Source organism: Ambystoma mexicanum, chromosome 5p (assembly GCF_040938575.1).
Source record: "Ambystoma mexicanum isolate Mex_15411 chromosome 5p, UKY_AmexF1_1, whole genome shotgun sequence".
Lineage (NCBI taxonomy): Eukaryota > Metazoa > Chordata > Amphibia > Caudata > Ambystomatidae > Ambystoma > Ambystoma mexicanum.
Genome location: NC_090930.1, coordinates 875,044,607 through 875,069,708, shown reverse-complemented (window position 1 = coordinate 875,069,708; position 25,102 = coordinate 875,044,607). Strand labels below are relative to the sequence as shown.

The 25,102-nt window shown below is 43.8% G+C and overlaps 1 protein-coding gene across 1 annotated transcript in view; it reads left to right on the top strand.

Annotated features, from left to right (window-relative positions):
• Window positions 1-25,102, top strand: part of GLI3 (GLI family zinc finger 3) — a 558,606-nt gene that overhangs the window by 495,108 nt on the left and 38,396 nt on the right. The window lies entirely within an intron of this gene.

Here is a 25,102-nt window from a genome sequence, read left to right as displayed (position 1 = left end):
CAGAGTATTGCATTTTTCTTTCGAAGCTCGAAAGGGGACGTTGCCATGGGTGTGACTGTAACACTATCCTTAACGTGACGTGTAGTGCACCCAAAATCTCTCACGTGTCGAGGTCCCTCAGATTGTTTTTTCCGCCGACCTAGTTGGTTGCCTATGCAGAGTTTTATATTGCTAAATTGCCCCCACAACCTACGGTCGCTTAGTCTCCCGACAGACCTACTCGACGACTGACAACTGCTTTGTGGGTTTCCTGCCACTGACGCAACTACAACTGCTCGACGACTGTTGACCACGTGGCCTCGGCCCTCTGGCCAGACCCTTACAGTAGGGAGAGTGGGGCCCAGGGTTTATTCCTCTCTGAGAATATATTTTCTTTACCCCTCTCTTTCTCTTCTTGGTCTGGCTGCTGCTATCCTCTACTATGGACTCCATTTAAATTCTGCCGTCATGTAACAGCAGGTTTCCTTGGGAGGACACCCATCGCTGATGCAATCAGTGTCTTCCTCACGACCATGACGAGCACACATTCAAGGCCTATAAACTCTTCCAACCAAAAACGTGGAAAGACATTCGGACTACACAGTGTGCAGCTTATGCTATGCAGGCCAAAAGCCTTTCCCCTGTTGGCACTGTCAATTTGGACAATGAGGAATCCGTTGGCAACCATGGCTCCGAATTGGAAGCCATCGACCTCTCAGCAGAGCTCTCTGGCTCCCAAATGCCCCTCGTTGGCCCGACAGACATGCCACTGGCACTGTTATGGTGAGATCACACCCCAGCAACAAGGGCACCCATGCACCACGTGTAGACAAGCACACAACCCCCAAGCCCTCTTCGATGCACACAGGGCCACCAAAGATTTCAACGGCGCCTTCCGAACCTCACGGTTCGGCACCCTCCATGCAACCGCCTTCGCGGCATACGACTGTGCATACCCCTGGAATGAGCGTTCACCTTAAAATATCACACCGTCGTTGACACACCGTCCAAAGGCGCAAAATCGCCTAAGGCCTCGGTGGATTCACCGAGCGTGACTGCGCCCTCAGGCGTGTCGAGACCTTCAATACAACCACCAAAAATTTGCAAAAGCCTTGCGACTATCATTTCGGCAGCCACAAAGCACAAGGGCACCCCCTCTCATTGAGAGAAGTATTCTGAGGATCCCTAGCCTTTCTCTAAGGCCTTATTGGGAAAAGCACGCCCTCCTGGGCAGCCTTCTCCTCCTCCAGACTGTTCTGCCTCACCTCTGTGGACTAGGGAGAGGTTTGAGCAATACAAAATGGCCCAAGGCTATTGTAGACCAGTAAATTACACCCAAAAGACCCAGGGAAGAGGACTCTTGCCCCATTCCTTACAGATAGCAGAAATTACCCATCTCTGAAGAGAGACATCATGAAGATGTCTTGGAGGTCCCAGATGACCCAACACAGGAGGATTCTTGTGAAGACCTTAATACTTTTGCACACGACCCGACTGATCAGGACCCATACTAGGAACAGGATCAGGTGGAGGATCAGGGCCCTTGGCTATCACCAATTCATACCCCTGACCCGGACGCCATCTGCCTGGATCCCCCTTCTTCTCCCCCACAGAGGGATTTGTCACCTGTTGACAACTAGATGTTGTTTAGTCCCATTTTAAAAAGAGCAGCTGATCATTTTCAAATTGCAACGCATGAAGCTGCTCCAGACTCAGACTTCGTGGAGGATATCCATAAGAAGAAGGCGCCGACTAGTCAGGCCATCCTGTTACTAAACTCTATAAAGAGGTGTCTGGCCCCTTCCTTGCTGTCCACATCCCTCACAAGGGTTGAGAAATTATTCTAAACCCCTATACATCAGGGGTCATGCTACACCAGACTCCTTGGTGGTTATTACCACTTGAAAGGGGCAGGGGTTCCTCTGTCCTCGGCGGAAGCCCCTATGGACAAAGACCGTAAGAAGCATTATGCCCTCAGTAAGCGGGTTACTGCCTCTGCGGCCTACTCCACAAGGATTGCAAATAACACCACTCTCCTGGCAAGTTACAGTGATGTCCAATGGGACCTAGTTCAGGATGGTCTTCAAGATGTTCCAGAGCCTGCCCGATCATGCCTCCTCGCGGTCGTTGCTCAAGACAGACAAGTAACACATAACATTCTGAAGAACACGCTGGACTCGGCTGAGACTGCTGGACGCACCCTAGCCCAGGGGACCTTACTTAAAAGACACGCCTGGTTGAAAAACTCTGGCTTTAAACCCAAGCCTCTCTAATCAACAAGCCAGTGGTGGACTCCAACCTCTTTGGGAAGATGGTTGATGAAGAGAGGGCAAAGAAAAAACACAAAACACTAAAGTCGCTTCACCAGATCACGGCTAAACCAGTCCACTAGCATGGAGGATTTAACTCATGCTGCTCCTTTCGTGGCCAATCTTTTTCCCGCTCTCCCCAACAACAATACGGCTCAGGAAATACCCTGTGGTGCTCCGGGCATGGCTCATCTGGTAGCCACAAATACCAACAAAGAAGCCCTCGTAGGGTTAAGGGTAGGAGAAGGATCTAGAGGCTCCCCAACCTCCACCTCAAAGTGACTCGCCGGTTTGGGTCCCCTGCTACACTTACCCGGTCGGGGGTCGATTGTCATCCTTCTTCCATGCATGGAAGGGGATCATATCAGAACAGTGGGTACTAAAGATTGTTACCCACGAGTGCTGTATCAAGTTTCTCCGGCCACCTCATTACCACCCACTGAGAAGCAGACTCCTATCACCAGAACACCTGCGTATACTGCTGGAATAAGTTCAGTTCCTGCTGGAAAAGGGCACCATAGAAGTTGTTTCCATTCTCAAGGTAAACAAGGGTATTTAAAAAAAGGATCTCACCATGCGCCCTGTTCTAGACCTGCGGCCGGCGAACAAGTATGTCAAACCTCAAAAATTCAGGATGACAACACTGCAGGAGATAATCCCACTGCTGTGGCAGGGGGATTACATGGCCAAATTGGACATGAAAGATGCATACTTTCATATTTCAATATTGCAAGCGCACAGAAAGTACCTCGGGTTCATGATGGAGGACACCCACTATCAGTTCAAGGTTCTCCCTTTCAGCATTGCCTCAGCATGGGTATTCACAAAGGTACTGGCGGTAGTAGCTGCTCACCTGCACATACACTCCATCCCAGTCTATCTTTACCTCGACGACTGCCCCATAACAGGGGATTTGTACGGAACATGCCAAACAAATACCCAGAAGACGGTAGATCTCCTCTTCAACCTAGGTTTCTCTATAAACGAGAAAAAATCCAGTCTAGAGCCCAATCAAGTCAAACAGTTTCTGGGGGCTCTAATATGGACCAAAGACAACCTCGTCTTTCCCTCCAACGAGAGGGTTCAAAACACGCTGTTCCAGATACCTTACTATGTAGCCAGTTACCAGGTGACCATACGCAAAGCCATGCAACTGTTGGAGATGATGGCTTCCTTCATCTACCTAGTTCCTCATGCTCGTCTGTGCATGCGCCCCATGCAAGAGTGGCTCTTGAGCCAATTGTGATAGGCCAGTAGGATGATCTAGTGGTTGTCTCAGCAGCCCTCGTTCAGTCTCTGCAGTGGTGGTCAAGGGAAAACCTTCTGCAGGAGAAAACCTTTACCACCCCCGCAGTAGAAGCCACTCTCACCACAGAAGCATCACTTGCACAGATGCACAGGTTGGGGGGCTCACCTCCTTCAACAGATGGATCACAGCGTGTGGTCCCCAGCGGTAGCATCCAATCACATCAACCAGTTGGAACTGCTAGCAGTGTTCATGACCCTGAAGGCCTTCCAGACACACCTCCAAGGGAAGACAGTTCTAGTCCTCACGGACAGTACTACAGCCATGTATTGGCCATGTATTACTTAAACAAACAAGGGGGCACTCACTCTCTAGGGCTGTCCAAACTGTCCCAGAACATATGGAAGTGGGCTCTCAAACACAACATATTCCTCCTTTCACAACATGTTCCAGGGGAACTCAATCTTCTGGCGGACGTATTCAGCAGAGACTTCCCCCTACCCATAGAGCACAAGTGGCGGCTACCGGAGGACATTGTACTCAACCCCTTCGCAGAATGAGGCTTCCCAGAGATCAACTTATTCACCACTCTGAAGAATGCCCAATGCCCAGATTATGCCTCCTGGTACCCTCAGAACTGCTCCAAGGGGAACGGTCTTTAGATAACATGGTCTTTGAAAGTTGTCTATGCTTTTCCCCTGATTCCCCTGCTGAACAGAATAGTGCACAAGATGCACCAAGACCAGTCAGGATGATTGTGGTGACCCCTATGTGGGCCCTCCAGCCTTGGTTCTCCCATCTCATGGCAATGTCAGTCTCACCTCCCAGGAAGCTGCCGTGCCCATACAACATGCTGCCTCAAGACCAGAGGGAAACACTACATGCATGCCCTCAACTCTCAACTTAGCAGACTGGCTCCTGAGGTCATAGAGTTCGGGCATCAATCCTATTGAATGCTCACCTAAAGATATCATCCTTTAAATAACTCACCTGTTATATTTAGGACTGGTTTTCAATTCTTTTAAAATCCACTTAGCTGCACTTTCGGCGTACACCACGTCCCAGCGCAAGGTTTCATGGTGGAAAATTCCTGGAATTAAAGCCTTCATGGAAGGCATAAAGAGACGTCATCCCCCTATCTCCAACCCAGCTCCCGAATGGGGCCTGTATGTTGTTCTACCAGACTGATGGGCACTCCTTAACACCTATAGGCCTACAACGGAAACTCATTATCATCGAAAAGTATATAACAACTAATGGCCTTACTATCAACAAGGAAAAATGTGAAATCATGGTATTTGAAAAATTGCAAGACAACAAAGGAAACAAGAAGAGCTTTAATTGGTATCTTGACAAAGAGCGGATTAAGATCGTGAAGAACACCTCCTACCTGGGGATGAGAATTAGTGCCAGCAGAAATGATGCACCCTAGGTAGAGTCCACGAAGAGTAAATGACGGCAGTTAGCCTGCCAAGCGTACTTGATCAACAAAAAATGTGGCAAATTCTCCTTAAAACCAACGGTAGTCTTCTTTCAACAAAAAGTGGTACCAGCCCTGATATATGGTGGCGAAAATGTTTTTGGCTGTGAACACGAGCTGTGGAACTCGCTTGAAAACATGTTTTGGTCAAAAGTTCTGCACCTACCGAGGGGGGTTGCAACGGCCTGTGTAAGATACAAACTTGGATATATTTCAATCTAAGCAAGAGTTGCATGGAATCTCTTAAGTCTATTCAGGAAAACAACAGAATTGAATCCGCCTCCCCAAATTGCTATACTCCATAAACCAGAGACTGAACAATCATAAACAATTTTTTACCAATGGAATGCGCTGTGTCTTGCGGTATTATACACCTATGACATCACAATACAAACACTGATTGAAAATCCTGACTCGGCAAAACTGAAGATGTGGAGAACTGACTGGATCAACACTTGCAAATTAAGATCTGATTCACGAACAATGAAGGAAACCCCCGGAGAGGCGGGAGCATATGGCTCGCTTCCGGATTACTTAACCCGTTTCCCGGATCAATGGTCAAGAAGGTTATATATGCAGTTTAGGCTGAATGCACTGCCTACCAAAGAGCGATTAAGCTTCTGGTCCCAGTCCGACGACTCAGACCTATTGTGTCGATTTTGCGGAACCACCAACGAAACTCTTAAACATTTGACAATGTCGTGCTCTGGGTTAGAGCAACAAAGAAACACTATCTTTGGGCCAGTAATCAAAAAATACCAGCCTCTGACATTGGAAGGTTGGTGGAGTGCCCTGTTTGATGGTTCAAACAGATTTGTGTCACGTGCCTTGGTTATTTTTCTTTGTGTTTTGAAAGAGAGTTTAGATGTAAAGACGGTTCACTAATTGTAGCAGCGAAATCATGCACATCCTTTCTCGTGGAAAGAGGCGATTGAGCTGATGAACTGGATGTAACGATGTGTATCCCTATACTGTTTGATGTTTGTTTTTTTAAAGGCTTGTCAAAACCAATAAAAAAAGAAAAGAAAAAAAAAGATGGGCCCTCCCTTTGAACCAATGCACTAAGCATTCACCTACAAGACCACCTTTCTTGTGGCTATCACTTCTACAAGGAGAGTAAGTGAACTGCAGGCCCTTTAAGTTCAGGATCCATTTGTCTCGATTCACAAAGACAAGGTGGTTTTATGCACACACCCTCACTTTAGGCCCAAATTTATCTCAAAGTTCCATGTAAACCAGTCCATAGAACTACCCACCTTTTTCCAGAACCCCACTAACGTGGCGGAAAGAAGCCTCCACACACTGGGTGTAAGGAGAGCGGTTATCTATTATCTGGAAAAAACAAAGCCACTAAGAAATACAAACCAGTTCTTTGTCTCAGTGACAGCTGGTAGAGAAGGGGACCCTGTCTCTAAATCAGCTATTTCTAAGTGGATTGTTAACTGCATCTTACCCTCTTGTCAAGAGAGATCTACAAGTCACACCTAGAGCGCACTCTGCTTGGGGCACAGGGGCTATCATACCATTCATTGAAAATGTTCCTCTTGATTCCATTTGCAATGGAGCAACCTGGAGTTCTGTACACACCTTTACACAACACTACTGCCTAGATACACACTCCAGGTCTGATTCTCAGGTGGGACAAGTGGTGCTAAGATATCTCTGTGCTACTGTTCCTTCACACATCCCTCCACCATCTCTGGGTACTGCATGCTAGTCTATGCACAGCATGTGATTCTAAGCAGATGCACAAGCATCAGAAGACATGCATTACTCACCGTAATAGCATTTCTGATTATTGTATCTGCTTAGATTCACAAGCATTCACCTTTCCTCCCTTTGTGGAGTAGAAGGAACATAGACCTCTTACACCTTGTCTCTTCTGTACTTGCTCACGCTGACTGTAAGGCTCCCTCACGGCAGAAAAAACACAACCAGAGGGACCCCGACGTGTCAGGGATTGTAGGTACACTACACATCACGTTAGGGATAGTGTTACAGTCACACCCTGTCGACTTCCCATTTCGATCTTCTAAAGAAAGATGCAATACTCTGCGATTTCCACTAGATGTCAGACTACATGCACAGCATGTAAGTCTAAGCAGATACAATCATCAGAAATGCTATTACGGTGAGTAATGCATGTCATGTGTTTTAATTAAATAACACCAGGTGTAAAACATGTGTTCCATGCATCATTTTGTAAAAAAGAGTTTGTACATCAAAGTGAACACAACCGTTTCTAGGAGCTGGGCCAATTTTTTGCATTAACAACTTTATTTTATGTAGCAAATGCGAATTTCACCCAATGCACATGTTTACCTTTGAGTTTTATAAAAGCGGCATCTTTGCTGACACCGACATCTATAATTTCTGGACTTCTTGTCCTGCATCCTTTCGTTCTGTCTACAATCACACCACTCACTCCATCCCATTGTTAGTTCCTTATTGGTCAGTGGGCAATATATAGTCCAACCGATAAACTCAAAGCTGTTACAAGGATTACATATTTTCAAATGTGCACTTTGCTTGCATTATTGTTACTGTTATGTGTTGTTATACTTTCATTGTCGCCTTCCTTTGCCATGCCACATAGTAGTTCTCATTTATTGCATTCCTCCATATCATATTTCATATCTATGAAGTATTTGTATGTAGCCTCTGGTGGTCTTGCTATTTGTATTGTTATTAATATTATTATTATTATTCATAATAATGTATTATTATTCATAATATTTATAATCATCATCACACTACTACTAATAATGTAAATACATTAACTTTAAAAAAACAATGAAGTCTCTGAATAATTAACATCATAGATAGTGAACAATAGTAGTAGGTGACTGTAGCAGATTTGGATTTTAAAATGTCTTAGAATGAAGTGAGGGCAAGATGTTTTAACAAATTCACCATAAGGATGTGCAGGAGTGAGACTGGGAACAAGAAATGCTATTAATGGGTGAGATAATCAGAGAGGATGAAACAAATAACAAGGTCTACTGCACAGATCAAAATATGAAGACATACCCAATAAGGAGGCTGGTACGGATATCCACCTGGCAGAATACATGCTGCAATTGTCACCTCATAGCAGTCACAGGTGTTAATCCCACCCAGAAGCATTTCATCCGGCCGATGTCGAAATGTGTGGGGTCATTGCGTTCAATAAAAATAATGCCTCTTATTTAGGTATCGAGCCAACACTCTATTATTTGTGTGAATTCATTGTAATGATCTGGATCATTATGATTAGTAATATTAATAGTCTAAATGGCAGTATTTTCAACAGTAGTAATAACAGTAGTAGCAGAAGCAGCAGTACCAATAGTGTTAGCAGCAGTAGTAATAGACGTACTAGTATCATCAGCAGTAGTATCAGTAGTGACAATAGTAGTACCAGTAGTAGCAGCAGCAGTAGTAGTATTAATACTATTAGTATTTGTATTTTGTATTTTGTTTATTTGTATAGCGCACAAGGCCTGAGGGCAACTGGGCGCATTATTTAGTTACAGTCAGTTTACATAGAAGTATTTACAGTTAGAAGATACAAAATATACATGTGACATAATCGAAGGTATACAATTTACAATATACAAGTGACATAATCGAAGGTATATAATTTACAGGGTAGGGCAGAATGCAATAGCAGAGACATAAAAATAGCCTGTGGTGTCATAGAATATTGTTACAGTCAATAGTCATCCTTAGTCGAGGGTGGATAGCCAACCTTTGGCATTACGCTTGAAGGCAGTGAAGGAAGGTTCAGCTCTGAGTGGGTTGGGTAGCGTGTTCCACAGTTCCATAGTATCAAAATTATTAAAATCCCTGCAACGTGCATAGAGAAATTCATCGTTGAGTGTCCAAAAATCTACCAATGCTAAAGAGTTATGCATATTTTTCGGTCTCACATTATCAGGGTGACTCTGTGCTTGCTTATCCTGCACTGACCACAAAAGTCATGGGTGGAAGGTTTTGAATGAATCGAAACCACTGGCAATTGCTCTGGGCAACCTTCCACACCACCGTTTTTTACCCCGTCTGCCCCATTGCAAAAGGGGACCAGCCGTGTGCAAATCAGTCAGCAGCTGCCGCCACCAAAGGTACCAGCCCAGCCCGAACTGCTACGCCAGGTCCCCTCTGCACAGAAAACCAAGCAACCCCAGACATGTTTTGGCCTTGTTGAACCCCCTCAGTGAGGTGCAGCCTGGTTCCTTGTGGCGCAGCGAGCAAGGGACCCACGTCTGGGCATACTCTCTCTCACAAGGAGAAACAAACTGACCACAAAAGTGATGGGTGGAAGGTTTCGAATGAATCGAAACCACTGGCAATTGCTCTTGGCAACCTTCCACACCACCGTTTTTTAGCCCGTCTGCGCCAATGCACACCTGACCGGTGCTCCTTAATCATAGCATAATGGCAAGCACGGCACTCTTTGCAGTACAGGAGGTTTGGTTGAATTTTGGACGTTCACTGCTGCACTTGTAAATTGCAATTTCTGCCTGGTGAACTGTTTAGGGCAGCTTTGCCTCGGAGTAGGAATTAAACTGTAATGGATTCCACACGATACAGCGCAGCCTAATGCTTTTCTGTTGCTGGAGGACCAGAACAGCAGTTCACATTGAACTATGTCAGGTCTGGGCTTTGTAATCTTTTTTCCTCCTCCTAGCTGGTGGTGGTTACAGAAAAGTTGCACCAGTGCACCTGCATTTTTGCACGTTACTAGCATACCAATTGCTCCTTTGAGTAAACCAATGTTCTTTCAATACACTAATGTACCAGGTAAATGTTTGCCATTATGCAATCACAGAAGGATATTAGTACGAGGGCAAAGTTTGTCCTGCTGCAAAATGTCATTGAAAGAATATGTTTCTTTGCACAAGGGCGAAGCTTGCCCTAATATAATATGGCCCAGATGCAAGCATTCAAGCCCCATTCTTTCACCACGTGCTAGTGACTTGAACATTGACAGAAAAGCTCTGGAAACCCCCACGCGACTGGAAGAGCACTTGAGGAAGTTAGATTTATGAGTTCTGGCATAGGGGCAGGGAGTGAGTGGGCGTCAGTGCCTGTATATAGCTCGTTGCCAGCTGAGATCAATCATGCCATTTTCGCGCCATCGCACATTCCCCGTTGAAAGCTCTTCTGTGAAGTTGCACGGGATGCTCAGAGAGGCATTGTGGAAAAGACGGTCTTAAGTAAACCTCGTGTCGGCTGCGATGGAGTCCAGATTGGATGCCCGTCCGTAACATTCTCACGGTGCACGCCCGCGGCTTTTATAGACAGGCAGTGCTGGTCGAGTTCCATGTGAAACATCCCAGGGCCGCGGAGAGTCCGTTATCTGTTTATTGGCCCTCTCTGCACAGTCAGCGGCTGCTTTCAGGAAATGGTCACTTCATGTGCAATCCTCCCCCTCTTACGGCTTTTTAACGCTCCAGGCCGAGCTACCGCGAATGCATTGACGAAGGAAGATGCCCAGAACAAACGCCTTAAGGAAGTGTGCTGATGCAAATAGCGGCATTTCAGCAAAACAACAAACAATGACTCATAGTCCAAAAGAATATGGCGTCTATGTTCGTTTGCATTTATTTATTTATTTATTTATGGCCAGGAGATGACCTCGAGCATCTGCTTATCTGTAAGCAATATATAAGTCAGTGAAAATGATAAAGGCCACTTATATCACTTTCATTTTTTATTTAAAATAATAATAACAATAATAATAATCTGCTGGCTCTTCATGGGTCTAAATTACAGAGAGTTTTTCAATGGGATTTTCCCATTATAAAACACGTTTGTAAATCGGGCCAATGCGCGTGTCTTGCAATACACGCGTGTACGTGTGTGCATCTTTGTTAGTTAGTCGGAAGGTTTGAGTGTGCTGTTACATGTGTTTGTGTCTCTAGGTGTCTGTTGGTCGTTAGTTTTCATGTGTCTGTGTGTGTGTTTGCTTGTGTTCGTGTGCAGGTCTGGAGGTTTGATGTGTATTTATGTGTTTTTATCTGTGTGTGTGTGTGTGTGTGTGTGTGTCCGTGTTTTGTGTTGTGATTGTGCTTGTGTTTTTCTAGTGGTTTGCCATGTTTGAGTGATGTGTGTGTTTCTGGAAGTTTGAAGTGTGCTTTTGTGTTTGTGTCTGTTTGTGGTTACAACAATGGGCCGGATGATCTGAAGATTTGAAGTGTTTGAGTGCATGTTTGTTAGGCTGAATAGTGTTTTGTGTACACCCAATTTACTATGGGGCTTCAGGGACAGAACGGCACGACGTATCACGATCCTTGACAATGGATTACAGCAACTGTGTATAACAAACTATCTCGCCTCTGGCTATTGTGTCTAATTGAAATTGCTATCAAGCCACTCAGACAGGGCTCCTACTTAGAATGGGAGGTTTATAAATAATCCATTGCCAGAGTTTACATTCTCTATTTCCCTCCGTGTCTGCTCATGGTGTGCGGGTACGCAATTTAAGCTAATCTCCACACCAGTGAGGCACAACCCACATTTGTTTCTTTAAACGTCCCTTTAATGCAATTATTCGCCATACTATTGGCATTTGAATTGATCTTAGGCTGAGTGTATCCACTCTAATAAGTGTTTCACTTAACCTTTTCAGGGTTTTAAGCCCAGAGTAATTTAAAACCTCAAAAGATAGAGGCAAGGGAGTCAAACATTTCCACAGACTTCACTATTTTGTCAACAAGTGAAAACCAGGTTTGGAGCCTCAGAGCCATTTTTAAAGCCGCTGATGGTCCTTGCATGTTTCCCTTTCTTTGGGCGGATCCTCCCTCCTCTTTATCATTGCCTTTCAGAAACGGAAAGCAATTCTACCTCTATTTTTACCCAACTAATGACTTCCATTTTTGTCACAGAAGTCATTTACTCCCGCAGTTTTAAGCACGGGAGTGTGTTGACTTCCAAAAAATTCACTGATTTCCACATTTTGGAACACGGAATTGCATTTAACTGAAGCTCTGTCGTGAATGTTGTCATATTAGGGAGATGTGTCATACACTTTTCAAAAACCGCAGCACACTGATGCTTTAAAGTCAAATGCCATCCTACACAAATGTGTTTTTCAGGCCCAATGTCAATGATGACCGTTGAATAGATTGTACATTCTCCACTTGGAGCTTCTAAGAAATGTATTGTTTGGTTTTACACGACCCCTACTGGTGTTCTGCTTTATATCATGCTGCTATGAAGTATCGGAATGTGGCAATAAGACCCTCGGCGGCTGGCCAATACCGCTTCTGAAAAACACTCCAAGCTTTATTAGTACCCGGCGAGAGTCAAGCAGAATGCAACACGCATTCTGATTGGCCCTCACCGGGTCCTTAACCGGGCGAGAATCCTTCGATTCTTGGCCGGGATTCCAGCCGCCTTGTCTTCGGCGGGGGGGTGGCAGCCCCTCAGCCAAGGAGGAGACTCGAAGCGGGCCATCCCCGCACCGAGCCTCCCCACGGCTTAGAAGCTGCCTTCGTCCCCTGGCGGGGACTCAGGTATGCTTTTTTTTTTTTTTTTTTTCTTCCCTTCCCTCCCTCCTCCCTGCCCTCCCCACCCCACTTACTTGCTTGCTTCTGTGTTCCAGTGGGGGGGGGGACGATAGCAGCCTCCAGCAGTGTGGAGGCTCGGAGCAGGGTCATCCACGCTCCGTGCCTCCACACGGCTGGAAGCTTCCATCGTCCCCCGCCGGGGACGCAGGCACATTTTTTTTTTTTGTTCCCTTCCCTCCTAACTCCACTTACCTACTGCTTATTTTTCTTTTTCGGGAGCGGACGCGCTGGGAACACTTGTGTTCCCAGCGCGTCCGCTCCCGATGGCCGCACTGGAAAGGGAAAACAGACTCCGTTTTCCCTTTGCATGGCAGCCATTTTCTTGGTTGTTTCTTTTTTTTTTCTGTCCCGAAACGCCGCAGTGTTTTGGGGCAGAAAAAAATGCTTTTAGTGCCCCGGTCACGCACATAATGCGGGCCGGGGTACTAATAGCAATATGACCCTCGCGGCGGGGGCATTACCGACTCGGGTAATGCCCCGGGGCCTACGTTCGGGCCTATAACTATGGGCGCCGGGGCATTACCTGAGTCGGTAATGCCCCCGCCGCTCGGGTCATATTGCTTAAATAGTGTAATAGTTTAAGGGCCATAAAAGAGAAACTTTGCATTAGAACACGTGCAATTGCCCTACTGTAAAAACATATACTTTCAATACATTTGTAAAACAGGACAAATTACACTGTAGTGCTAGGACTAGTAACACTGCAATTAGGTCCTCAGTAGAGAGGCATTGATACAGCGCAGTACTGCTTCCTCCTGCTAAGATGTGGCAATGCACTTTTCTGAGCCCGACTGTGTGATTATCCACACCTCATATTTCAGACCAGGGAACGGCAGTGTTGTTCTATCCGCTGTCCATTTTGCCTGCTTGGCATTGTGTCCTCGTGCAGCACTTGCAGTGTTTTGGATCTCAGTGTTCTCCACATATATGTCCTCACTGACATTACTTGAATGCACATTAGCAGCTGAACGGAATTCACCTTATAAAAGGAAGCAATTAATTGCTTTTAATAACAGCGGATCGCCGGTGCATGCCATGTCATGATAATTGCACCGTGTGGTCATGTCATTTTCTCTGCTTGCAACACATACCATTAACCTGAACTTACCTTAAAAACAGCGTAGGCTGTGTGCTATGCCCATGTTGGGTCGTAGAGCGTGCTGATTGCGGAAATTAATCAAAATTAGCGCCCCCTCTCCAGGCACATCCTTAACGCTCATTGCCCACTTCCCCAAAATGAAACGATGTTTCTCTAATGAGACGTAAATGGACTGTCATGAGACTGCGGCTAATTATGAGAGCTCCCATCCGCGTGTATTTGTTACACGGGGAGTATTACTCTTTCTCATATCACCAACGAGCAGTCCCTCTGGTGTTTCCAAATCCTCCTGTGCCACATTATCTGCATTTATCCCCCCCCCCCCGACCCATCAAGCAATTGCAACTGCAGAATTGCACGTGCCGCGAACGAGAACTGTCAAGGTATTACAAAAAGCCACATACTCAGGCGCGTGGACTTAGCAGCGTTTCTTCAAACCAGAGGGGGACGCGTTTCAAGCAATAAAAACAAAATTGCTATGTACAGGTTTTAATTTCTCCAAAACAAGAAGTAAAGCTCACCCCTGCACCCGGTGAGGCAGCGCCGTCTCCACAACTTGCTCTCTTCCAGAAAAGGACTAAACAGAATCACATCACGACGAATGGCATATGGCGATATTGATACATACTGTCCTTTATGGCTTCCTCAGTTGAATATTAGAAGAATGTGTTGATTTGTTCACAGATGTTCCATTGTTGACATACTTGTGTGTTTGTCTTTGCTGTGGATGCATCAGACATAGCCACAGGTTGAAGACACATGGACTACAGCTGTGAACATCTGTATACAGGGTCAGCGTATAAGTCCTATGTGCTAAGCCCCAGTAGGGAGGATTGTGAAGGGGATGGCTACATATTTTTCTTTGTCAGTCCCTGTCTTGCCAACTTTATGACTCAAACAAGGATAACCTATATCATGGCCCCATTACGTTTCAATTAAATAGGCAAAGGATCAAATTATCTAGTAATTCCAGACAACCTACCCCAAAGGTGACCAGCAAATCATTACAAGCCACTGCTTCAAAAGTTCAATGGCTCACGAATAATCACAGACCACCTTTGGAGGAGAGGGGTGAAAATAGCAAAACTCTCACCTAAAGCACTCATATGCCACCGATAAACTGCAAAAAAGTTGAAACTTTGTTCTATCTCTAGCGAAAGTGCACTAGAAGTAGAGACATGTTTTCTAAAATGCCCCACTTCCCTTGGGAGGCCTAGCAGCGGGACACATTGTAGGGCTCTTCGAGGGGTGGTAGCAGCCTGATTTTCCTCAGGGGTAAACCCCATACATTACCTGACATATTCTGTGAAAAGTTCAAACATTTGATGGACTTTGAACCATGTAAAAGTTGGTTGGTTCAAAATCTTCCTCAACTAGTTCACCCAGATCTATTAATCAGTGCAAGAACAGTTGGACAACAATTGCTTTAGTGCAAACACATTGTCTTCCAGTGCATTCTTTGCATCAGGGCAAAGGCATAGGATTAGGGAAAACCTTGCCCTGGTACAAAAGTGCTTTGAAAAATATATATTTTAGTCATTTTGGCACTCTCTTCTCATGTGCATTGCACTTGCACCGGTGCAAAGGTTCTGGAATAGTGCCAAGAAATACTACTTGTTATGGTACTGGTGTATGTATATCCCTCCAGAAATGCAAGAACAAATTGTGAAGCCCTGATATGATTTCCAAACCAGCATTTCTTGTTCCTCTACAGATGCTGGTGCCCCCACTATGAGGCAAAACATAAAAGTGGGGACCCCAGAATCCAACTGCTGTGACAGTAAACACAAAAGAAAATATGAAACACTATACTTACTTAAAAAGTGGAAGGTGGGCTAAGCCAGATCTTCCCACAGCACTGGATGTTGTCACTAAGAAACCTTCCGGCCTGCAGTTACTGTCTGCATCAAAGCTGTTTGAAAGAGCCCCAAATATAAAGCAAAGTTTAAGCCAACAATCCAAACATATAGCAGACGTCCCCAAAGCACCACCTTACAGGTGATGTCAAGAGCAGTCCCTGAAAATCAGCCACAGACGTTGTTCCAAGTGGACATCTCATTGCTGGGGAACGAAGCATGATCACTGACTGAGCCACGCCGGGCTAAGGAAGGGCAGGAGCAAAGGCACAGCTCGCAGAGGGCAGTAGCAAAGGGCCATTTTGCCGGGGACTACTGACTCTTGAGGATGTGTCAAGGTTGTGCAACAACTTGAATATTCAAGCAAAGCTCAACTATTTCCAAAAAGAAAGCTAAAGTAAGCACCTCTCTTCAGTTGTGTGACAAGCCTTAATTAAGATGCATTTCCTTTAGTTAAGTCTCTCACCAGCACATTTAACTCGGCTCCAACTATAATTTGCCTGGCGCTTGGGAACTCGAAAGTACACGTTTGCAAAAAAGTATACATAAACAGTTGAAGCCAGGCCGTTCAGGCAATGGGCGCACGCTCGCGTTTCTGCTGTCAGCAGCGCAACAATCCTTTTGTTGCTCAGGTTTTTATTCTTGCAGATGCAACTGCAAAGCTAAGCGGAACTGGAAGTGCAATGTTATACCCCCATACCTTCGCATGCGCCAGCCAATGCGTGACCCGATCACGTGTCCCTGCACAGAGGAAGCGAGTTATCCACTCCGCATTGTGCTATTCCCGCAGGAGTGGTACTTCCTGACATTTACTTATGGATAGAAGTCTTCTCCGTTTTTGAAGTCATGCATGCAGAGAGCATTCCCTTGTTGTCTCTGACAGTTTTCATCCATTTGGTAACACTGCATGCGGCACTGAATTCAGTATCTGAAAGAATGGATTAACATAACGTCCAAAAGGCATTAGAACACATTTTCCCTGTCTCTACGGGCTTCCAGACACTGCCACCTGCTGGCCAGTCATAGAATCTTGAAAACAGGTCGGGCATTCTGGCAAGTGGGTCTTCCATCCATGCCAGTATACAGTGTGACAGCACATGGATGCAACATGCTGTTGCGTCTGCCCCCCACTATCGAATGGGTAGTGGGTATATAGAGATTCGTATTAGTATGTGTTTGTAATATCTAGCCTGCTTATTTGTTTTGGTGTGTGTGTGTGTGTCTGAGTCGATAACCCGCTTTTTCCTATTGTGTAGCTTTCTGTAATGTAGCAGGTGTACCATCCAAACATATATTCATGATGACATTCTAGTACATTGGAATATGTTCATCCTTGGCTCTCTCTGTGCCTGATTCACACAACGTTTTCAAAGGACCATTCACATTGAAACACAGTTTTGGTCAATAAGCCCCACCCCTTCTCTCTCTTTCTTTCAAGCTCTCTCTTTCTTTCTCTCTCTCTCTCTCCACCTCTCTCTCACTGTCTGTCTCTTCCTCTTTCTCTTGCCCCCTCGCTTCCCCCTGCTATTTGTCTCTAATGTAGGTCTTTCTCTCTGTATTTCATTCTCCTATCTTTCTCGCACACCATCCTATTTCTATCGCTCTCTCCCGCACCTTGCTTTCTCTCTCTCTCTCTCTCTCTCTCTCTCTCTCTCTCTCTCTCTCTCTCTCTCTGTCTCTCTCTTTCTCTCTGTCTCTCTCTCTCTCTCTCTCTCTCTCTCCATCTTTCTGTCTCACACGCTGCATTCCTCTCTTTCTTGCTCCGTTTGTTGGCATTTTTTGTGAAGCTCGATGCACATTCATCTTTTCAAGTGACTTTTGTTCATGTACATGTGGCCCGATACACATTACTGTCACTTGTTTTTCTAAAAATCAAGCATTTCATTTGTTTGGCATGTTTTCTTTTTTTAATTAAGCCATGCTATCTGTCTTTTGTATCAAGCAGTCTTCATCATCTTGTTAAAACAATGTGTCTTGTTATTTATTGTAAAAACTATCCAGCATGGTCAGGCTGGATCAATAAGATCATACCAGCCAGGTTTTCATCCAGCTTAGTAAAGAGATGTCTTCCTACAGGCTGTTGATGATGGACTCCCAATTGGAGGCAGTGGTCAAGCATGTCTCAGCGGCCTTTTCTTGCAGGGCACCATGTGGCGTTTCTTTATATTTTTGTATATGTGATTGACTGATTGTTTATTTATAAAGCACCTATGCTAAATGCATAGAACACAGCCAGGATTGAACTAAGCTAAATGCATAGAACACAGCCATGATTGAAATAAGCTAAATGCATAGAACACAGTCAGGACTGAACTAAGCTAAATGCATAGAACACAGCCAGGACTGAACTAAGCTAAATGCATAGAACACAGCCAGGATTGAACTAAGCTAAATGCATAAAACACATCCAGGATTGAACAAAGCTAAATGCATAGAACACAGCCAGGACTGAACTAAAATCAAGGGGAACAGGAAATGGTGCATTAAAAGCTGCAATTGTGACTGCAACCAACTTTAAATGGAGCCAGCACTGAAATGCATAGAACACAGCCAGGACTGAACTAAACTAAATGCATAGAACACAGCCAGGATTGAACTAAGCTAAATGCATAAAACACTGCCAGGTTTGCATGGCAACCTGAAACAGAAGCTACCAATGGGTGCAAAATCGCAGTACAGTCAGAAGTGCCAACGTGCGTGACAAGAGAAGAAGGAAACAGAGTTAATAAGAGGGTAGGAGCATGCCCAGAGAAGGGAGTTAACCCTTGCTTATGGAGCATTGATGATGTGGCCCAGGAATACTGATCTGTCCTTTCTGACAAATCGTAATCTATCCATGTACATGAGTCCTTCCAGATCCCACTTGCCCTAGCTTGTAGAGTGTGTCATGCTCCAAGGATCTAGCCCTTCCCTGGTATTGTTCAATATCTACATAGAGTCGCTAGGTCCACACGAGGGACATCATTGTTTTTTTTTTCTGCATCAATCAATCAATCAATAGCTGTTTAATTCAGAAAATAACCCAGAAAACATTTACAAATGCAATCTACAAAATGCACCTTTTATAACCTATACATGTATAAAAGCAATCAAGCAAGGTTAAAGCAAACGATATGGGTAGATTAATAACAAAACTTTACAGTTCACAATGTGCAACATGTAGACAGCACATTATATACTATTAGCCCAGTGTACTATTGTAAGGCGTTTTGACCCGATCAACCATGTACTTGATATATCCCTCATTACTCTGTATATTATATTTGTGTTAATTAATGGGTGACAAAACCTCAAAGCTTCCTTAACAGTCGACGCACATCATAGTTATGTAATCACTCCCTCAGGCAGACTCCTCGTACCCTGTGATGCATTTAACATAGAAGGACAGAAGTGTATACCATCCCATTAGAAGAGGCCCCTTGTTTCCATCCTGCAGTTCTAGGGGGTAGGGAGAGTGTGCCTAAGCTCAAGTTGGTGTACAGAGATGTGTTACATGATGATAGTTCACCAGAATCGAAGTATTTTTCAAATTTAGATACAAGATAGGAATTTAAAAGGAAAACAAAGTTGTAAATTGCAAGCCATTGAGTTGGGCACAACTCCTTGAGTTTTACCTTAGTAGATTCCATGAGTAGATTCCATGATTCTGCTCATTTGTCTCCTTGTATTGCAAATATCACTCATCCTCAATTTTCTGAGCATCTCTTTTACCTTCTTCAGCCATTGAGAGGAAGAAATAGCTCCATAGTTTAACACATCTGAAAGTGCTTATCTGTATACTTTCAATTCAGGATTACACCAAAGCCTGGTCCAATAGCTTAATAGTTTAATTTAGAATATATGTTATTTCTAGGTTTTCCAGTCCCCATCAAACAGGTACGTTTGGATCACTCACTGTGAATCTAAGTAGCATGTTGAATATTGTATTCTCCCTAGTTGTTAAAGGGGAGGTATTACTAAAACCACACATCGTGTCTTCATAGGTTGCCAATCGGGTGGCTTAGGTGCTGTAGCTCTCCTGACCAGGTTTCAGCATGCACCCGCCAAACTGCTTGGTAAAAGGGGCAATTGCTTCCCCATGTCAATGCAACATTTATTTTATTTTTATATCATGCTTAATGACAGATTCCTCACGCTTCTAAGCACTGGAACCAGGCTCACGTCAGTGTTCCTCTTGTTCCCCTTTTCACTGGACAGACGTATGTCATGTTAGCCATTTCAATGAGAATGTTTCTGTGTTCGGACACCGGTAGTCAAAATGGGTAACACGTTCAACCTCAGCTCCCAGCAGTGACAAATGAAATTTACATTTGTCTATTAATTCTGCAGACCATTGCTTTGGGCTTTTGAATGTTGATTGCTAAAACCTTTGTGCTACACAAATCATTACACAGATTAAGCTGCCATTGTAGCCTGGATACATTTCTAGATACCATCATGGCATTGATGCTGAAAAATAAGCCCAGCTTTTGGTGTTAAGAATGGGCACATCAGCCTTAAGAGATGTTAAATCAGGAGCCAGATTGTTAATATATAATGAGAAAAGCAATGAGTTAGGGACACACACTAGCCAAACCACCATTATAGCAGAAAGGCATGCGGTTTGATCCTCTGCCAGGCCCCACGTTACAGAGGTAAAGCTATTATGAAAAAGCCCTTTAAACCCCCTAAAGTGCTGGAGTGGGTGGAGCCTAAACACATTTCTTATGGGAATTCCGGACCCATATTCTCGTCCATGCACTTATGAATAGCTGCTAGAATGGAATTTGGCATTCCAACATTGATTAGGGCAGCCCATAAGGGACTTTAGGGGTGTCTGCCAAAGGCATTCCTAAGGTACTAAAACATAGTAGTTGCTTCCTTAGGTACTCCCTTTTGTAGTGCTCATGTAGAGGTGAAATAATTGATCACCAGCACTAACCCATTTTATGAAACCTCCTTGAAAATGTGAAAACTATTTATTTTCCTCCGCCCAAGATTCAATATGGAAAAATAAAACCATATCATATAGAGTTTTTCCTAGGAATCCAATAATGGCATGGAACAATAACTGGGTTTTCTTTTCACATTGTATTGCCTTTTGTTAAGTGGCTTATTCAGAACCTACTCTTGTGAGTGATTTTAAGAAGACAACTTAAACAGTCTACATGTTTCACACTAAAGTCTTGATCAAACTCTTAATGTTAAAGCAGTTATGCTTAGACTCAGGAGGAGATAGATCTAATTTGAAGTCCATTTAACAAGAGGAACCTTTGTTAAGGGACAGAGGTACACACAGGTACCAAAATATACTATTTATTGAACGAAACAAGCATTATATTCAACTCACTACTCATAAGCAAATCACTATAAAACATTGATACACCACAGTTTGTAACACCACATTGTTACCTAACACTTAAGAATGCAGCACAGTTAACCATACATAGTGTAACGCCATCTCCATTGAAAAAAGTGCAAACTTAAGATGCGGCCTGCACACAGCAGTTGGGAAACACACACGCAAAGGAAATGTGCAATGGTATGCAGCCACTTAAAACCCTAACTGACAAGGCCTGAGAAGAACATTTTAAGTACCAGAAAATAACCTGCATCATTTTATTTAATGGGAAACTGTGTTAATCTGAGGATGAAGAACAGGAGTTTCAAGAAAGAAAAACAATATTTTATGCTGCTAGTGTAAACATGTTCCCAATAATCCACACCAACCAAAATAATGGAGCAACTGAGGTGCATGAAGAAACAAGCTTTATTCTCTCCATTTGGCCAGAAGAAGGTCCACAGTCGTTCTCAATCACTTTCTGGTAGCCCAGGGGTTATAAACTAAACACATTACATTGTCATATTCATAATATTACCAATTGGGTAATCATTGGGCCTCATTACGACTCAGGCGGTAAGGGGTTTACGGCAGCGTAAACAGCGCCGACCCTTACCGCCTGATTCCGAGGTCCCTTAGCGCCATGGAGGTTTTAACACCTGCTTTTAGCAGGTGTTAAAATCCATGGCGCTAAGGGACCTTGATGTTAATTACGCCACCGTAATTTACGGTGGCTTAATTAACGCCTTCCCCACTCCCCTTATGCCCTATGGGGCAAAAATGGGAATGGGGAAGGGTAAATGGGGATTTACCGCCCCGCCAACCTCGGAATGGGGCGGTAAGTCCGCCAACCACCATGGCGTAAACATAGTTTACGCCATGGTGGTAAAGGTACGACCCAGGCGGTAACTTACCGCCTGGGTCGTAATGAAGCCCATTATCTTTGAGCCTGCCCACTATACAAGGAGTTATTTCCCAGACATCATCGAACTGTGCTCTAATTGGTTGACACCAAAACATGCTGGCATTGTTACAATACTGGGGCCTGCTACTGATGTGGCTTTGGATGTTACACTTATCCACAACAGTCCAATTAAACCTGGTGGGAAAGGAGAGATCGAAATGTGACCCTGGCAAAAAGAACTATCAAACTCATTCCCATTTCATCGTCCCACGCCGGGCCCCAATCTCCCAGATAATTTGATCAACCTTGGACAGCTCGTCCTGTACCCTTCATATGATACATTCTGCTGCCTGCCTGAGTTTGATCTAATTGGGACATGAAGTACATAACGTATTCATTGTAGTGTGAGTCCAGTGTATGAGACCTTTTAGCTTCAGTGTATTCAACCTGTTAATGTATTCTTCTTGCATGCATTGAACTGCTCTCACCATTGGAAGTGCTGTGGATATATCTTGCTAGTGTGTTATTGGCAACGTTACTATGTGCACCTGGCAATTAAACTTTGTACATTTCTTTCTGTTAGCAACAAAGCAAACTCAATTATTGCTTATCTAAATGTAAACCATGAGAAAGGCCTACTCGTGCAGTTTCAGCTATCCTCCTTTTCTCTCAGACATTGCATTTTCAGTCATCTGAACACCGCTATGGACCAACAAAAATCTTTGTTAAGCTTTTCAAACTGTAATACTGTGTTTTCTTAAGTTGTGCTTTGCAGGGCCTAGCAAAGGGGAAAATTGCACTTCTCTGCCATTTATTATGCTTTACATATCTACCTTACCTAACTGTGCATACCACAGTTGACTACATTCCCTCTATGTGTATTCAAGCAAAACTAACTCTAATGCTATTTGTGTTACACCCCACATGGCAGTGGAATACACAAAACAACACTTTATTCCAGTTTCCTTATTCTATATGTTCGCACTCATTTGGGGACATGCAAGAAGTGTGGCCTTGCACATCACTGATCTAATATGCACCATTGCAAAGTGTTTTTGGGGACAATGTAAAATCAAGGGGGAACAGGAAATGGTGCATTAAAAGCTGCAATTGTGACTGAAACCAGCACTGAATTCTGACATACGGGAATCATTTAAATTCACAAAGTCCCCCAACCCCAGCATATAGGATGAGAGGATAGATAAGTTACTTTCCCAAGCTAATTAACTCTGTGAAGCCTGCTCATGTCAGATAAGGATCCTCTTGCAAACAGGCAAAGCAAATCGGACTATAAAGTGTAAGTGTTGAGTTTTGTTACTTGCCCTGTGTGTATTTTAAGGGTGAACATTTAAACCAATAATTTAAATTCAGATGGCTCTGTGGTGCTGCTCTATTAGCACCATCTCACAGGCCTTCATGAATGAAAACGTTTAACACTTGACAGGACTACAGGTCTGGAAACTTCAAGAGGAGACAGAATTAACACAATGAAACCACAGACATTCAAATAACAAAGGCTATTTTCATTAGTCAGACCCTGAGCTATAAAACAACATATGAGCCAAGACTGATCAACAGGAGCAGATTTCCAGTCCTGACTCAACAGAAAACAAATACCATTGTCCTAGTCTTTGTATTTAGACAGACAAACTAGAATTGTAATGCAATATTTATTGTATAGAGGAAAATGCCCTTTAGATGTACATTGAATGAATGTATATATTGCCTATATCTCTGGAAACCAACCTCTTGAGAAATAATTTAGCTGTTGGCATGTTATGCTGAAAATTCTCTATTAGATGAACCAAAAAAATACTTGAATATGCAAATTAGGTGAATCTACATTTCATTGTGCTGAAACAGTGCACCCCAGTGACCTGTATTTCCTAGCATTTGAAGTGAAGAACCTGTTTTGTTGAGATGGGAATTGAATATACATGTAGAAGTGAGTTAAAGGAAAAACAATTTAATTCAGAAATGAATTGTGCTCTAATGACAAAAGTTCCAATAATTGATACTTGCCAGAGAGAGGAATCTGGTGAGCTGATTATTAAAGAGGACACATAGGTAGAATTTCACATTTCAGAATGTGATACATTTTAAGGCAAGAAACGGTTGAGATGACATCATATTAAATGGGAGGGAAACTGGGTATAGAAGTTACTCCCATTTACTATCCCCTTCATCGCACCTAGAAACAATTGTGTACAGGCACATATTTCATGTCATATTATATCATATCATTAATATGCCCAATGACTACTGAGGGGAAGGTCTACTGTGATGTCACTTTGGGAATATTGTCCAATCATATACATTGACCAATTCGATTGGGGAAATTGACACACCTCAAAAAGGTGGGGTTTCTGTTGTATAAAAGGTTAACCACACACTGAGACTCAGACACTCACTCATGGACACTAACTGAAGAAACTCACTAACTCACTCATTCACTGATGGGGAAGAAGGAGAGAAAGGAGGATTGATGTTAACCAGAAGGAGATTGAAAAGATTGCTTTCCTTTTGGACCCACTGATGGACAATTTACAGAGGCTGCGAGTGAGGCTTAGTAGGAGTTAAAGTCCCAAACCTTATTCTGTGGAAGAAATATCATACAGGCTTTGGAGAAAAGCTGATCCTATCTTACTGTCTGATGCCTACCTATTCCTATAGGGGGAGAATTGAAGCAGTCCTTAAGAGGGGGCGGGGGGTGCTCATGTGTCTGTTATTCAGCCAAAAGAAATCTGGATGTGATTATTAGCTAAAAGGGAATTAATCTTGTTGGGAGTGATCCTATAAAGGGAATCACAGTAAATCCCAGCCCCTATAATTTTTTTAGTACGGAGGGGTGGGAATATACACATTGATTGTGCATCCCCAGAAGTTGGGAAACATTTTAGAAGTGTATATGCTATTGGAAAAATATATATTTTATAGATTAGGTCCAATCGTGTGTATACTGTGAGATTCACCAGACCCTTTTCTCTGGTGAAGACATCAGGCACAGGAGAACTATTAACACTGGTTGGAAAAGGGCATCTTGCTGTGTGTATGCACAGAAAACGAAGATCATGTAAGTCATTCCTTGGTACACCATCAATCAGAAAACTGCTATTAATGTGGGGTTGCTCAAGATAAAAATGAGAGGGTGGTTATTAGCTATCCTTTTCCTTCCGCTGCTCAAGGTGCCCATTGAAAGGGAGAAAGGTACATTTTACCCTATAATTCAATAGAAACATCACTGAGGGGAATTCTTAGGAAGGATGTGCCTATCTTTTACAGAATTCAGTCTACGTGATCTTACTAAGTATGTTTCTGTAAAATGTCACTGTAGAAGAGCCCCATTTAGTTGACCA